Source organism: Phyllobates terribilis, unplaced genomic scaffold, assembly GCF_046119375.1.
Source record: "Phyllobates terribilis strain yellow unplaced genomic scaffold, ASM4611937v1 Scaffold_7__3_contigs__length_470593459, whole genome shotgun sequence".
Lineage (NCBI taxonomy): Eukaryota > Metazoa > Chordata > Amphibia > Anura > Dendrobatidae > Phyllobates > Phyllobates terribilis.
The window spans coordinates 246763821-246780338 of NW_027362767.1; the positions used below are offsets into that span (position 1 = coordinate 246763821).

The 16518-nt window shown below is 45.2% G+C and overlaps 1 long non-coding RNA gene across 1 annotated transcript in view; it reads left to right on the top strand.

Annotated features, from left to right (window-relative positions):
• The window catches only part of LOC141153109 (uncharacterized), a 42007-nt gene that overhangs the window by 21389 nt on the left and 4100 nt on the right, over positions 1–16518 (top strand). The window contains exons 3-4 of the long non-coding RNA XR_012247239.1: positions 1836–1924; positions 15596–15652. This is a non-coding gene — a long non-coding RNA (uncharacterized lncRNA). The remainder of the gene's footprint in view (positions 1–1835; positions 1925–15595; positions 15653–16518) is intronic.

Sequence of the window (16518 nt, forward strand, 5' to 3'; positions counted from 1 at the left end):
ACAGCAGGATAAGAGTCTCTAGACAGGCAGGTGATCACGGCAAGTGACGGCAGAGCCTCCAGGTAGGCTAGCAGGCAGGTAGCAGGTGAGCGCTCCCAGGTGAGCGGGCAAGAGTCTCTGGACGGGCAGGTGGTCACAGCAAGTGACGGCAGAGCCTCCAGGTAGGCTAGCAGGCAGGTAGCAGGTGAGCGCTCCCAGGTGAGCGGGCTGGAGTCTCTGGATAGGCAGGTGGTCACGGCAAATGACGGCAGAGCCTCCAGGTAGGCTAGCAGGCAGGTAGCAGGTGAGCGCTCCCAGGTGAGCGGGCAGGCTGATCCATAGACAGACTGACAGGTGTTGGAAGGCAGACTGTCGGACCGCAGGAATGCAAGCAGATAGACAGAAAACAGGTAGGAATCAAGCAGAGATCTGGCAGGTAACTGGCAGGTATCTGGTAACGGGACCTGAGGGCTGAAGCAGAGTTGAAAGGCTTTGCAACAACATTGCTAGGGCACCTCCATTTTGGAGGAGGTGCCTTATATATGGTGAGGTCCTCCGGCCATTGGCCGGGGACTCCTTAGGACGGCGCGCGCGGCTCCTTTAAGAGAGGGGGATCGCGCGCCCTAAGCACAGAGGCCGGGAAGCAGCGCTCGCTGCCAGCAGAGCGGGAGGAGGACGCCGGGCACGGAGCGGAGAGGTGAGGGGAACGGCGTCCCTGTCTGGCAGGAGGCAGGGACGCTGACGCTACACAGTGGAGCTCAGCTATTTGTACAAGGAATTTAACTCAATTTTTGTTTACCAAATGACTGGACCACTTTAACCATTTGAAGAAGCCCAGCCTGTATTGGTTAAAATCTCACAGGGAGAATAAAAATAAAAACAAGCCTTCGTACGGTTATGTGAGTGGGAAAAAAAAAATATGGCTCTAGGGAGAAGAGAAGGAAAAAACTAATGTGCAAACCCTAAAAATCACCCTGTCTGTTGTGGTCAAAATTATGTATATGGGGTCATTTGGCTTGGACTTGGGTGCAATATTCTTTTTTAGGTCTAAATCTAGTTCCTGACATATGTTATCTTCTGATATATTTGTGGAGGTAGCAATAAGGTAATTCCTACTGAATGCTAGAAGGTTGGGACTATTATTCTGCCCAATTTTTAAGCCCTAGTATAGGGTAAGGGTGTTTTGGTGTAGCTTTGTAATTTATTTTGGAGATCTGATTAAGGGGCTGGATGTATTTAAAATGCATTTATCATTCCAGGTGACTTTTCAGAATAAGCTCTTTTGTGTTTACATGATGACTAACAGTATTTCTGGCCATTATATGACTTGTATTCTGCATTTTTGACCAGTTTTCCCCTCTATAGACTCTATCTCCGATTCAGTTGTCTCTGACCTGGTGGGTGCAGACTACCTGCTATATCTCCCATACACAGCACACACAGACATGAGAAATTCCTGCTCTTCTCTATGTAGTACATGACCAGAAGTAGCAGCATGGAGGACATTGTACAGTAGTACTGAGCAGTGTATCTGTGAATCTAGAACTTTTGAGATAAAACACTTACTAGAAAGCTGCAGAATTCTCTTGTTTCCATCTCTATAACTCAACTTCTCCAACCTTCTCCTGTCCCCTATACTTAGATTGCAATGGAATCTGTGTTAGGGAATCTGGTTCAGAGACTGAGAGGTTCTTGTCCCATGGGTGCAGGGCCGCTTCTGCCATGAGGCAAGATAAGCATCTTGTCACAGGCAGCGGTCTGGGTGTGTGTCTCTGGGTGGCATTTTTCCACATCTCAGGAGTGTGATTCAGACAGGTCCCTGCTTTTTTGCATTCATTTATATTTGTATTTTTCAGACAATAATTCAATTGAAGATATGAGTGGCACTACAGGGACCGAAGAGCACTTATCAGCTTCCCACTTCGATGTGCAACAGCGTGATGAGGTCAGTGCCATGGGGGTGGGGGGGTGGTAAGGGTGGAGATAGTGACTGTGTCAGGGGCAGTGCGAAGATGGGGACAGTAAGGGAGTGGTGCAGCGCAGAGATAGTAACAGTGTGAGGGGAGCAGCATGGTGGTTATAGGTCACAAGAGGTAATGGTGCATTATAGTTCATAAGGGGACAGTGTGAAGGCTATGTACCAGAAGAGGGACAGTGTGGGAGTTTTTGCAGGGAGCACAGTGAGGGTCAATCATTTATTCAGGAGCACGGCATGGGTAGATAATTTTATTCAGGAGCATTATAATGACACTTATCTTTAAGGGAACCATGTCAGAATGTAGTGCAAAGGACCAGAGAAGAAAGAAATTAGCAGAGACAAGCTGTGGATGATAAAAGTCCTCATGATGTCTGGACCAGATGGTGACAAAAGTTATGAGAAGAACAGCAATTTGAGAAAGTCAGCTATACGTTACCTGGGTGTAAATGTTTATTTGTGATACTGACTTTGTCTAACCAGTACTGTGGTTACTCTATGGTCCATAGTCTGGTGATAACTGGGAACAACAATTTCCAGTATCTACTGTTAGCAACATACTGGGAGTTGTATTAGAAACCAAAAAAGAAAAAAATGGAGTAACTGAAAAACCACCAAACCAAGGAATAGAGTAAAAACTTTTTTCCTTTTTATTAAACTATTTCTACTGAAACTGCCCTGACTAAAGTCACCAACGATCTACAAATTGCCAAATCAAAGCAACACTACTCCGTCCTCCTCCCCCTGGACCTGTCATCTGCCTTCGACACAGTGGACCATTCCCTCTTACTACAGATTCTCTCATCTCTTGGCATCCCGGACTTGGCCCTATCTTGGATCTCCTCATACTTAACAGACAGAACATTCAGAGTCTCCCACTCACACACCACCTCCTCATCTCGCCCCCTATCTGTCGGTGTCCCCCAAGGTTCAGTTCTAGGACCTCTGCTCTTCTCCATCTACACCTTTGGCCTGGCACAGCTCCTAATCACACGGCTTCCAGTATCACCTCTATGCTGATGACACACAGATCTACCTCTCTGGACCCGATATCACCTCCCTACTAACCAGAATCCCACAATGTCTGTCTGCTATTTCATCATTCTTCTCTGCTAGATTTCTAAAGCTTCACATGGAAAAAAAACTGAATTTATCATCTCTCTCACCCCCCCCCCCCCACCTGACCTATCAACGTCATTGGCTGTCCACTCTCTCCAGTCCTGCAAGCCCGTTGCCTCGGGGTAACCCTGGACTCTAATCTCTCATTCAAACCACATATCCAAGCCCTTTCCACTTCCTGCCGACTCCAACTCAAAAATATCTCCCGGATTCGCACATTCCTCAACCACGAATCTGCAAAAACACTAGTGCACGCCCTCATCATCTCCCGCCTTGACTACTTCAACCTCCTGCTCTGTAGCCTCCCTTCCAACACTCTCCCACCCCTCCAACCTATCCTAAACTCTGCTGCCCGACTAATCCACCTGGCCCCCCCGCTATTCCCCGGCCTCTCCTCTCTGTCAATCTCTTCACTGGCCCCCCATTGCCCAGAGACTCCAGTTCAAAACCCTAACCATGGCATACAAAGCCATCCACAACCTGTCTCCCCCATACATCTGTGACCTTGTCTCCCGGTACTTACCTACAGGCAACCTCCGATCCTCACAAGATCTCCTTCTCTACTCCCAACTAATCTCCTCTTCCCACAATTGCATACAAGATTTCTCCTGTGCATCCCCCTCTACTCTGGAACTCTCTACCCCAACAAATCAGGCTCTCGCCTACCATGGAAACCTTGAAAAGGAACCTAAAGACCCACCTCTTCCGACAAGCCACAACCTGCAGTAACCACCGCTTCACCATACCGCTGCACAACCAGCTCTACCCTCACCTACTGTATCCTCACCCATCCCTTGTAGATTGTGAGCCCTCGCGAGCATGGTCTTCTCTCCTCCTGTACTAGTCGCTGTTACGTTTTGTTCAAGATTATTGTAATTGTTTTTGTATGTACACCCCTTTTTCACATGCAAAGCGCCATGGAATAAATGGCGCTATAATGATGAATAATAATTAAACACATTTAAAAATTACATCTCATAGATAAAGAGAGGTCACGCTAAGGAGGATGTCACGGATGTGTCAGAAGTGATAGTCGCCCTGCAGTTGGTTGCAGGAGATCTCTACGTTTGGCATTGCAGACACCTTCTTAGAGGCTGTCTCTAGGACCCAGCGGCTACTTTCCTCTTGCTAATTAACACCCTGGCCTGGGTGTATAATACCTGCTGTCTGCTAGAGGGCGTTGCCGGCGATACTCACATTACCCCTTGTGAAGTCTCGGAGCAAGTGCATTACTTCATTCTCTTTGGAGCTATGAGGACGGGTGTTCATCTCTCTGAAGTCGGCTAAAAGCTAAGCTATCTTCCCTTGTTTGTTCCCCCTTGTTGTCTTTAGTGGTCAGTGGGGATCGACTAGCTCTCATCCCCTTCCCTTCCCTAGCCAGGGCCAAACGCCAGGGAAAAACAGGGCGAGGCTCGCGTGTGGCGATTGGTGAAGAGCCAATATAGGGACGTTAGTGGAGACTGTGATATTGGATCAGCCTATGAGGTCTCCACTACCCCATTTCCCTAGAGACTGGGCTCCCTTTTCCTCTTCCCTTTGTGTTGCACTAAGTCTTTCCCACACCTTGCGTGACATGTATTGAATTGCACATGACACTTTAGATCTTGATATAATTTTTAATGCCAGTTTTATTGTGTATAGTACTTTGCCTGCTGATCCACATGCTTCTACTTGCACTTGATCTATGTGGTGCACTTCCATTTTTGGTACATATGCATAGCTGTGGATTCTACCTTTTTTTCCCACTTCCATATCCTCCTTAGTTTGACCTCTCTTAGCATAGCTATGTGAAGCAATTAAATGTGTTTAATAAAAGGAAAAAAGTTTTTACACTATTCCTTGGTTTGGTGGTTTTTCGGTTACTCCATTTTTTTCTTTTTTGGTTTCTAATTTATTATGGGAGTACGCCACTATTTACTCTACAGTTTCATTTAGGGAATATACACAATTTTTTTCCCTGACCTGGGTTAATTGTGTTTTATGAACATTTTTGTATTTATACTGGGAGTTGTAGGTTCATGTAATACAAGTGTATGTGGCGGTTGCTGACTTGACATTGCTGTACTAATCTTGGTGCCGTATATATGTACTGATTGCAATTCTGGTGCTGCTTCCATGTGCTAATGATGGTTCTGGTGTTGTATTCATGTACTGATGCTATATTAATGTACTGATGGTAGTTATCTTGATGTATTCCTGTAGTGATTTTGGATCTGGTTCTGTATTCATGTACTGATAATGGTTCTTGTGATGTATTCATGCACTAATGTTGGTTCTGGTGTTGTATTCATGTACTGATGGTGGTTCTAATTCTGTATTCACATACTTGGGGTGGTTCTGGTGATGAATTCTTGTAGTAATGGTGGTTGATGGTCCTGGTGTTGCATTCATGTACCACTAATGGCTTTGGTGATTTATTTATGTAGCGATGTTAGTTCTGGTGATGTATGTGTGTACTGATTGTAACATACCTTGCGGCGTGCTTGCATAGTGCACCATCTCCCACTATGCAAAATCGCATCTTAACCTTCAGCCCAGTTTGTAAGTCGTGCTCCTGTTCTACTGTGTGCATGCTCTGGTCTGACTGCTTAGGGCGGCGGCCCGGTTACTTCCTGTTTCTTATAGCTGCTGTGGGCGCACTCCTAATGCGTCCCCAGCCTATTGCTGTGAGTCACTGGATATTTAAACCCACTCGACCCTGTAGGAGATGCCTGAGCAACTCTTACCTTCAGAGGGCTCCTTGCCTCTGATGTGCCAGGTCCCATTCTGTTTCTTGCCTGTCCGCCAACCTGGGGGCTGTATTCCCAGTCCTGTCTGAACTATCTCTTAGCCTGTTTGTCCGCCTCTCTGGGGGCTGTATACCCAGACTCGCTCCTGTATCTTGTTGCAGAGTCAGTTCCTGTCTGAACACTCTCCTAGCCTGTTTGTCCGCCTCTCTGGGGGCCGTATACCCAGACTCGCTCCTGTATCTTGTTGCAGTGTCAGTTCCTGTCTGAACACTCTCCTAGCCTGTTTCTCTGTCTGTACCTTCCCTTTTCCTGCTGTATCTGAACCTGCACCTAACTCCAACTCGTTGTCTCTGTACTTCTGTTTGTGAGTTTTGTGTCCACTCGCTACTTCATGTGTAGTACCTTGTGTGTATCTGGTTCTGCTTGTCCCTTTTCCCTTCCTCCGTATCTTCCTTCTGTGTTCTAGCCATCTTCCTGCACTTTCCTGTCTGTTCCATGTGAACACAGCCCTGTCCTCTCTGCCTTGTCCACCGCACCTGCGGTTTCGCTCTGCTCAGCCTTGTCCACCGCACCTGCGGTTTCGCTCTGCTCAGCCTTGTCCACCGCACCTGCGGTTTCGCTCTGCTCAGCCTTGTCCACCGCACCTGCGGTTTCGCTCTGCTCAGCCTTGTCCACCGCACCTGCGGTTTCGCTCTGCTCAGCCTTGTCCACCGCACCTGCGGTTTCGCTCTGCTCAGCCTTGTCCACCGCACCTGCGGTTTCGCTCTGCTCAGCCTTGTCCACCGCACCTGCGGCTCTGAACCCGTTTCCCAGTCTGTACTGGACCCTATCCAGCCTGCGCTCCAATCTGCTAGTGCCCACCTGTCTGCATACCAGCCGTGCTTGCCAGTGCCCACCTGTTTGCATACCAGCCGTACTTGCCAGTGCCCACCTGCCTGTCTGCCAGTCTCACCTGCCTGTTCCTGCCTGTTCCTGCATTTCCCGGTGTGGGTCAACAACTGTGACCGGGGTCTGACCTGGAGTTTCACCTGGTCCCTCTGCTCGGTTCCTCCTTGGTCCACGGAGTCGACTAAGCCGCTGTGCGACCTTGGTCGGATCGGGTTGTGTAACATGCCAAACGGCGTTCTTGCATAGGGCACCATCTCCCACTATGCAAGATCACAAACTTGATCATCAGTCCAGTCTGCTAGCCTGGCTTCTTTCCATGCTGTCTGTTTGTCTCTGTTCTGACTGCTTAGGGCAGCGGCCCGGTCACTTCCTGTTTCTTGTAGCTGCTGTGGGCACACCCCTAATGCGTCCTCAGCCTATTGCTGTCAGTCACTGGATATTTAAACCAGCTTCACCTGGAAGCTGATGCCTGAGCAACGCTATCATTCAGTGTGCTCCTTGACTCTGAATGTGCCAGGTCCTGTTCTGTTCTTGTCTATTTCCACCACTCTGGGGACTGTATTCCCAGACTGGCTCCTGTATCTCTTTCAGTAGCAGTTCCTGTCTGAACTGTACCCTAGCCTGTTCGTCCCGCCTTCTAGGGGCCGCATACCTAGATCTGTTATCTGTGTTTTATTGCCTGTCTGTCCGCCTTCCTGGAGGCTGTATTTCCAGGCCATTCTGAACACGCTCCTAGCCTGTTCGTTCCGCCTTTTCTGGGGGCTGCATACCCAGACTCGCTCCTGTATCTCGCTGCAGTGTCAGTTCCTCTCTGTACACTCAGTTCCTGTCTGAACACTCTCCTAGCCTGTTACCTGTCTTTCTCTATGTCCGTACCTTCCCTTTTTCTGCAGAGTCTGAACCTGCACCTAACTCCTACTCGTTGTCGCTGTACTTCCTTTTATGAGATTAGAGTCCACTCGCTACTTCATTGCAAGTATCTTGTGTGTATCTAGTTCTGCCTTTCCCTTCCAGTCTGTTCCGTGTGAACAGAGCCCTGTCCCCTCTGCTCTGCCTTTGCTCACTGCTCCGGCGGTTCTTGCCTGCTCTGCCTTGCTCACCGCTCTGGCGGTTCTTGCCCGCTCTGCCTTGCTCACCGCTCTGGCGGTTCTTGCCTGCTCTGCCTTGCTCACTGCTCCGGCGGTTCTTGCCTGCTCTGCCTTGCTCACTGCTCCGGCGGTTCTTGCCTGCTCTGCCTTGCTCACTGCTCCGGCGGTTCTTGCCTGCTCTGCCTTGCTCATTGCTCCGGTGGTTCTTGCCTGCTCTGCCTTGCTCACTGCTCCGGCGGTTCTTGCCTGCTCTGCCTTGCTCACTGCTCCGGCGGTTTTTGCCTCCTCTGCCTTGCTCACCGCTCCGGCGGTTCTTGCCTGCTCTGCCTTGCTCACCGCTCCGGCGGTTCTTGCCTGCTCTGCCTTGCTCACCGCTCCGGCGGTTCTTGCCTGCTCTGCCTTGCTCACCGCTCCGGCGGTTCCTGCCTGCTCTGTCTTGCTCACCGCTCCAGGCGGTCTCGCTCTGCTCTGCCTTTGCTCACCGCTCCAGGCGGTCTCGCTCTGTCCTGCCTTTGCTCACCGCTCCGGCAGTCTCGCCCTGCTCTGCTCTTGCTCACCGCTCCGGCGGCCTTGCCCTGCTCTGCTCTTGTTCACCGCTCCGACGGTCTCGCTCTGCTCTGCTTGTCTACCGCATCTGCGGTTCTGTTCCTGAGTCCCAGTCTGTACTGGACCTTATCCAGCCTGTGCTCCAACCTGCTAGTGCCTCCCTGTCGGCACTCCAGCCGTGCTTGCCAGTACTCCCTGCCTGCATACCAGTCGAGGTTACCAGTGCCCGCCTGTCTGCATACCTGCCCTGCCTGCCTATACCCACCAGTCAGTGTGCCAGCCTAACCTGCCTGTTCCTGTATTCTCTGGTGTGGGTCAACAGCCGTGTCCGGGGTCTGACCTGGAGTAGCACCTGGTCCCTCTGCTCTGTTCCTCCCTGGTGCACTGGCATCGTTAGCCGTCGTGTGACCTTGGTCGGATCGGGTAGATACTTAGTTACGCCCCTCCAGGCACTCTCCAGTTCATGGTCCAGTGGGATCACTAAACACGCACACGCCAGTCAGTCCGGGCATGTGCATAACAGGTTGATACTTAGTTACGCCCCTCCAGGCACTCCTCGGTTCATGGTACAGTGGGATCACTAATCACGCACACGCCAGTCAGTCCGGGCGTGTGCATAACACTGATTATGGTTCTGTTTATTGACTGTCAATAGTTAGTTATTTGTATTTATATGCTGATAGTTCTAACGCTGTATTCATATACTGATGGTGGTTCTGGTACTGTAATAATGTACTGAAGGTGGTTCTGATGCTATATTCCTGTACTGATGATGGGTTCTGATGATACATTCATGTACTGATAGTGGTTCTTGTGCTGTATTCCTGTACTGATAGTGGTTCCAGTGCTATATTACTGTACTGATGATTGTTCTGCTGCTGTATTCATGTAATAATGAGAATTCTGGTGCTGTATTCATGAAGTGGTAATGGTTCTGGTGATGTGTTCCTATAGTGAAGATGGTCCTGATGCTATATTTATGTACTACTATTGGTCCTGGTTATGTATTTATGTACTGATAGTTCTGGTGATATATTTGTGTGCTGATGCTGGTTTTTGTTCTGTATTAATGTACTTATGGTGGTTCTGGTCTATAATCATTTACTGATGATGGTTTTGGTGCTGTATTCTTGTACTGAATGGTTTTAGCAATGCATTTATTAATATTATTAGTAGTTTTTAGAGCACCATTGATCATGTGCTGTCCATGTGAAAAGTGGTTACATAAAAAATACAAATTACAATGAGCAAACTAACAATGACCAACTGGTACAGAATGGGCTGAGTCTACATACAGTCTATATTCATGTATTGATCGTGGTTCTAGTGATATATTCATGTACTAATAGTAGTTCTGGTTATGTATTGATGGTGGTTCTGGTTATGTATGCCAGTACTGATTTTGGTTCTGGTACTGTATTCATGTACTGATGGTGGTTATGGTGCTGTATTCATGTACTTATAGTGGTTTTGGTGCTGTGTTCATGTACTGATGGTGTTTCAGGTGCTGTAATCATGTGTCGATGGTGGTTTTGTATTCCTGTATTGAAGGTAGTTCAGGTACTATATTCACATATTGATGGTAGTTTTGGTAATGTATGCATGTGTGGTTCTGATGCTGTATTCGTGTACTGATGGTGGTTCTCGTTCTGTATTCATGTCTTGATAAAAATGTAAAGAAATTGCAAGCTCACCTGAAGCGGTTCATGGATTTTGAGCGCGGAAACTCGTCCTGACCAGACGTATAGCATACAAAAGAGAAAGATAGTGTTCCAGCTCCATTAGAACATTTCATTTATTCAAAATATTTAAAATGACAAGGTCCTTCTTCTGATGGATTTTTTTCTCATGATGGTTATGTCATTTTAAATATTTTGAATAAATGAATGTTTTTTTTTTTTAATGTAGCTGGAATACCTTCCTTTTTTCATGCATTGGTGGTTCTGGTTCTGGTGCTGTAGTCAAGTACTGATGGTTCTTGCGCTGCATTTATGTACTGATGGTGGCTCTGTGCTGAATTCATTTATTGATGGTGATTCTGGTGCTGTATACCTACACTGATGGTGGTTCTGGTGATGTATTCCTGTACTAATTGTGGTACTGGTTCTGTAGTCATGTACTGACGGTGGTTCTTTCATGGGACATGGTGATTTATCCTTTACTGCAATATTGTGTGTAGTAAAGTCGGGAAGGGCAGGGTTAAATCCTAGCTCTGCAGGGTTTGATTAGAGGCACCTGCTTAGCTACAGTTGCATCTCACTAAATTAGAATATCATCAAAAAGTGAATTTATTTCAGTTCTTCAATACAAAAAGTGAAACTCGTATATTATATAGAGTCATTACAAACCGTGATCTATTTCAAGTGTTTATTTCTGTTAATGTTGATGATTATGGCTTACAGTCAATGAAAACACAAAAGTTATTATCTCAGTAAATTAGAATACTTTATAACAACCGCTTGAAAAATGTTTTTAAAATCCGAAATGTTGGCCCACTGAAATGTATGTTCAGTAAATGCCCTCAATACTTGGTCGGGCTCCTTTTGCATCAATTACTGCATCAATGCGGCATGGCATGGAGGCGATCAGCCTGTGGCACTGCTGAGGTGTTATGGAAGCCCAGGTTGCTTTGATAGCAGCCTTCAGCTCGTCTGCATTGTTGGGTCTGGTGTCTCTCATCTTCCTCTTGACAATACCCCATAGATTCTCTATAATAGATTCTCTATGGGGTTAAGGTCAGGCGAGTTTGCTGCCAATCAAGCACAGTGATACTGTTGTGTGTAAACCAGGTATTGGTACTTTTGGCAGTGTGGACAGGTGCCAAGTCCTGCTGGAGAATGACATTTCCATCTCCAAAAAGCTTGTCGGCAGAGGGAAGCATGAAGTGCTCTAAAATCTCCTGGTAGACGGCTGCACTGACTTTGGTCTTGATAAAACACAGTGGACCTACACCAGCAGATGACATGTCTCCCCAAACCATCGCTGATTGTGGAAACTTCACACTAGACCTCAAGCAGCTTGGATTGTGGCCTCTCCACTCTTCCTCCAGACTCTGGGACCTTGTGGAGTGTGTCAATGACTGCCTTCTGGACATCTGTCAAGTCAGCAGTCTTCCCCATGATTGTGGAGCCTACTGAAACAGACTAAGGGACCTTTTTAAATGCTTAGAAAGCCTTTGCAGGTGTTTTTGTTAATTATTCTAATTTACTGAGATAATGACTTTTGTGTTTTCATTGGCTGTAAGCCATAATCATCAACATTAACAGAAATAAACACTTGAAATAGATCACTCGGTATGTAATGACTCTATATAATGAGTTTCACTTTTTGTATTGAAGAACTGAAATTAACTTTTTGATATTCTAATTTAGTGAGATGCACCTGTATGTCTAGAGCTAGGCCCTGTGTTCATTTTGAGTCAGTCTGCTGGAGGATGCTGACCAGAGTGGAGTGTGTTGGACCTGGTGAGTGACCAGTAAATGTTAGCTGTATCTGGGATGAGAAACGACCTCTGGTGTTGGCAGTCTCAGCTAAAGGCTGAGAGAGGACTGTAATCTGTTCTGGTGAGCCAGTACTGACATATATGTGCCCTGCTAAATGAAATGAACTGTTAATTTGCTGTCATACCTTTTATGCCCAGAAGAGGTTGCTTTGTTTTGAATCCCTTCGAGTTTTATGAAAGCCATAAAACTGCACATTTGGACCAAACCACATTGCCTGTGTGAACGCTACCCACTGGTGAGTGTGAATCCCTCCATGTGTTATTGCAGTATATAGTGTAAGCTATCAGATGATCGCAGGTTCAAGTCCCCTAAGGGTATTGAGGATGCTAAATAAAAATGAATAAACACTGTAAAAGCAAACCCCAAAAAGCACTGAAGAAATTGCTCTTATACACTATAGGATTTTATTGCACTGTGGGGAGGGGTGCTATTTCAGGTTTTGCGTCAAGCAGCAGGAAAGCTAGAATCTACTCCGAGTGCGCGTGTGCGTGTTAGTTTAGGTCTGTATTTGTATTCTTTCAGGGTTCTGATGAAGGGCTCCCATCTCTATTTCAATGCCTTGGATTGGGGATGTGCTACTTAACCCCTTTCTGACATTAGATGTATCCATACGTCCCTGTGGCCTAATACGTCTCGGCGATTTTGCGCACACAGAGGCTGTGCGTGCGAGATCTCCACCGGGTGTCAGCTGATTCTGACAACTGATACCCAGGTCTCAGTGCCAGGAGCGGTGCCCGCACCTCTCCCGGCACTTTAACCCCCTAAATGCTGCAATCGCTGCGATCGCAGCATTTAGCGAGCGGGCAGAGGGACAGAAGCCCTTCTGCTCTTGGATCTTTTCAAGTGAAAGTCCCATAATGGGACAAAGTAAAAAAGTGAAAAAAAGTTGATTTAAAATATTTTTTTAAATAATAATAAAAACATATATATTGTACCCATAAATAAATATTATTATGAAAAAATACACAATAAAAGGTACACATTTGGTATAGCTGTGTCTGGAACAACACAACCTATAAAACTGTCCCACTAGTTAACACCTTTAGTGAACAGCATAAAACAAAACCCAAAAAACAATTCCTGAGTTGTTGGTTTTTGTTTATTCTGCCTGCCAAAAATCGGAAATAAAGGTGATCAAAAAATGTCACGTGCCTGAAAATGGCACCAATAAAAACGTCAACCCGTCCCGCTAAAAATAAGACCTCACGTGACTCTGTCAGCAGAAATATGGAAAAATTATAGCTCTCAAAATGTGGCAATGCAAAAAAACAGTTGTTGCAAAAAAAAAGTGTCTTTTAGTGTGTGACAGCAGCTGAATATAAAAACCCGATATAAATCTGGTATCGCTGTAATCGCACCGACCTGAAGAATAAAGTTGTCTAATCACTTATACCGCACGAGGAACAGTGTAAAAATAAATAAAACCATTTCTTCACCTGCTGTTGATTTGTTCATTCTGCCTCCCAAAGATCGCAGTATGGCTCGGCAGATGGAGGCACTGTGAACGCCGTCTGGCCTGTAATCCAGCGTTAAAGCGCCGTTGGCCACCTGTCGCCGTCGGCCAGTTTTGTGCACCTCTGAAAAAAAGGACACCGCTGAACTGAGGCCAGACGGAGTCCAGAGTAACTCTGCTGCCTCATCATAGTGAATGTATCCCTCGGGGGTTTCATCTGAATTACATCACTCAGAGATTTAAATGGAAACTCAATATCCGTGCTCAGCGTAGAGCTCAGGATAAATTGGAATATTTTACATACCATTTTGGATCACAATAAAAGCTTCAACTCAATCCACAAAAAAGCAAGTCCCCACTCAGGTACTTCATCTATTAATGGAAATATAGGGGGCTTCCACATTACTGGTAGAACAAAGGTTCTGGAAAAGCGATATGGCCCTTTCCCCCAAAAAAGAAATTCAGCAAATTCTGTGCTCCCAAATACAAATTCCTTCCTCCTTTCTGAGTCCCACAGTGTGCTTAAACTGCAGTTAGCGTCCACATGTTTGGCATTTCTGTAGCAATGAGAGCCTGCCTAATTTACAGGTGCATGTCTCCAAAAGCATGAGTTGGGCATAACCTACTGGTCGCTACAACGTACTGGTCACTACATTTGTGGGAAAAATATATTTTTTCATTTTCACAGATCAACGTTGTAAAATTCTGTGAAACACCTGTGGGTTCAAGGTGCTGACCACACATCTAGATAAGTTCGCTGAGGGGTTTAGTTTCCAAAATGGTCTCACTTGTGGGGGGTTTCCATTGTTTAGACACATCAGGGGCTCTCTAAATGCGACATGACACCTGCCGATCATTCTTTCAAAATCCATGTGCCAAATCGCCAGTCCTTCTTTTCTGAGCTCTGCCGTGTGCCCAAACAGTAGTTTTCCCCCACATATGTGGTATCTGCATACGCAGGAGAAATTGCACAACAAATCTTGTTTTCCATTTTCTCCTGTTACTCTTGTGAAAATAAAAAATTGGTGCTAAAAGAAAATTTTTGGGCAAAAAATATGAAATTTTTGAATGTGGTTTTGAGCACCTTGAGAGGTGTAGTTGTTAGAGTGGTGTCACTTTTGTGTCTTTTCGGTCATTATAGACCCCTCAAAATCACTTCAAATGTGATGTGGCCCTTAAAAAAAAAAAAAAAAAATGGTTTTGTAAATTTTGTTGGAAAAATTAGAAATTGCTGGTCAACTTTTAACCCTTATAACTTACTAATAGTGATGATCGAGCATGCTCGTTGCTAGAGATTTAGGAGCATGCTCCAGCGAACACCTCTTATCTTCAGCTTGCTGGGGGAGTTACATTTTCATCGCTCCGTGAACATGATTTGCGACTGTTTGACAGCTTTAATACATGTGAGGAATGCTGGCAAAACAGGCATTCCTCACATGTATTAAAGCTGTCAAACAGTTGAAAATCATATTCAAAGAACGATGAAAACTTAACCCCCGAGCACGCTGAAGATAATAGGTGCTCGCCCGAACATGCTCGTAAATCTCGAGCAACGAGCATGCTCGATCATCACTACTTACTAACAAAAAAAAAAGTTTCAAAAATTGTGCTGATGTAAAGTAGACATGTGGGAAATGTTATTTATTAATTATTTTGTGCGTCACGAAAAAACAGTCTCTGAATTAGTGGGATATGTTGATGCGTTCCAGAGTTATTACTACATAAAGTGACACTGGTCAGTATTGTAAAAATTGGTCTTGTCATTGAGGTGCAAACAGCCTTCGGGGGTAAAGGGGTTAATACATTTCTTCTGGGAATCTTTAAAAGTTGGCATGTATGCAAAAGTGCTATGTACTCTATACAGCTTCCACCCTAGGTCAATCTACCTCTTTTCCTACAAAACTTAATTTTGACAAACCAAAAGAATTGCAAGTGTCAACTCCACCGTTTCTGCTGGGATTCTGACCGGAAATTTTACATTTCTGAAATTAAAAAATATATATATATGAAAAGTTACTGACAGGCAGGATAGTACTGCTGTGTGTGCAGCCGTGAGGTGACGGAGCCTCTCTCCGAGTGTCTACATTATTGATGGCTGTGAATGATTTCATATTTAATCGTAAGACTATTAATTACACTGCGGAGGAACCGCACAATCCCGACTTGTCTCGCCAGCTCAATTATTTAGTGATGTACCATATTTTAACAGAATGCCAGCGATGACATTAACACAACCATTCTCCCATTAAATGCCATTTGTCATAGGGGAGAAATTTAAAAAAAATGACAAAAGAAAAATGTGATCTATTTTGCAGATATGAAATGAAATGTTGAAGATCCAGGGCCGCATGACGCTCGTCTTGGCAAATAAGGTAATGTAAAAAATTCTGTGTTTTTTTTTTTTTTTTTACCAATTTGTTTAACTAATGGAATGAAGTAAGCAAAACGAATAGATGTAAAGCTGGTGCAGGGTCTGCAGGGGTGAGCCCTGTGCGGTCAGGAACCTCCCCAAGTAACAAAATATAAGCCTAGAGCGCATTACCAATGCAATAATTCTAAACATTTTTTTTTCTAGAAAATATATTTTTCCTTTTAGCAGTCATTTTATGGTGTTCAATGGTGAATATATAAGAACTGTTTGGCATCATGTTTCATCACATACAGGAATTTTTGCTTTTAAACAATAATTCTAGGGAAGAATCTTGCTGGCACCACAGGGCGGCACATAGTGCCCACAGCTTTGTGGTACAGAACTACAGTACAGACCAAAAGTTTGGACACACCTTCTCATTTAAAGATTTTTCTGTATTTTCAGGACTATGAAAATTGTACATTCACACTGAAGGCATCAAAACTATGAATTAACACATGTGGAATTATATACTTAACAAAAAAGTGTGAAACAACTGAAAATAGGTCTTATATTCTAGGTTCTTCAAAGTAGCCACCTTTTGCTTTGATGACTGCTTTGCACACTCTTGGCATTCTCTTGATGAGCTTCAAGAGGTAGTCACCGGAAATGGTTTTCACTTCACAGGTGTGCCCTATCAGGTTTAATAAGTGGGATTTCTTGCCTTATAAATGGGGTTGGGACCATCAGTTGTGTTGTGCAGAAGTCTGGAGGATACACAGCTGATAGTCCTACTGAATAGACTGTTAGCTGCTTTTTTCTTGCTATAATACAAATTCTAAGTAAAGAAAAATGAGTGGCCATCATTACTTTAAGAAATGAAGGTCA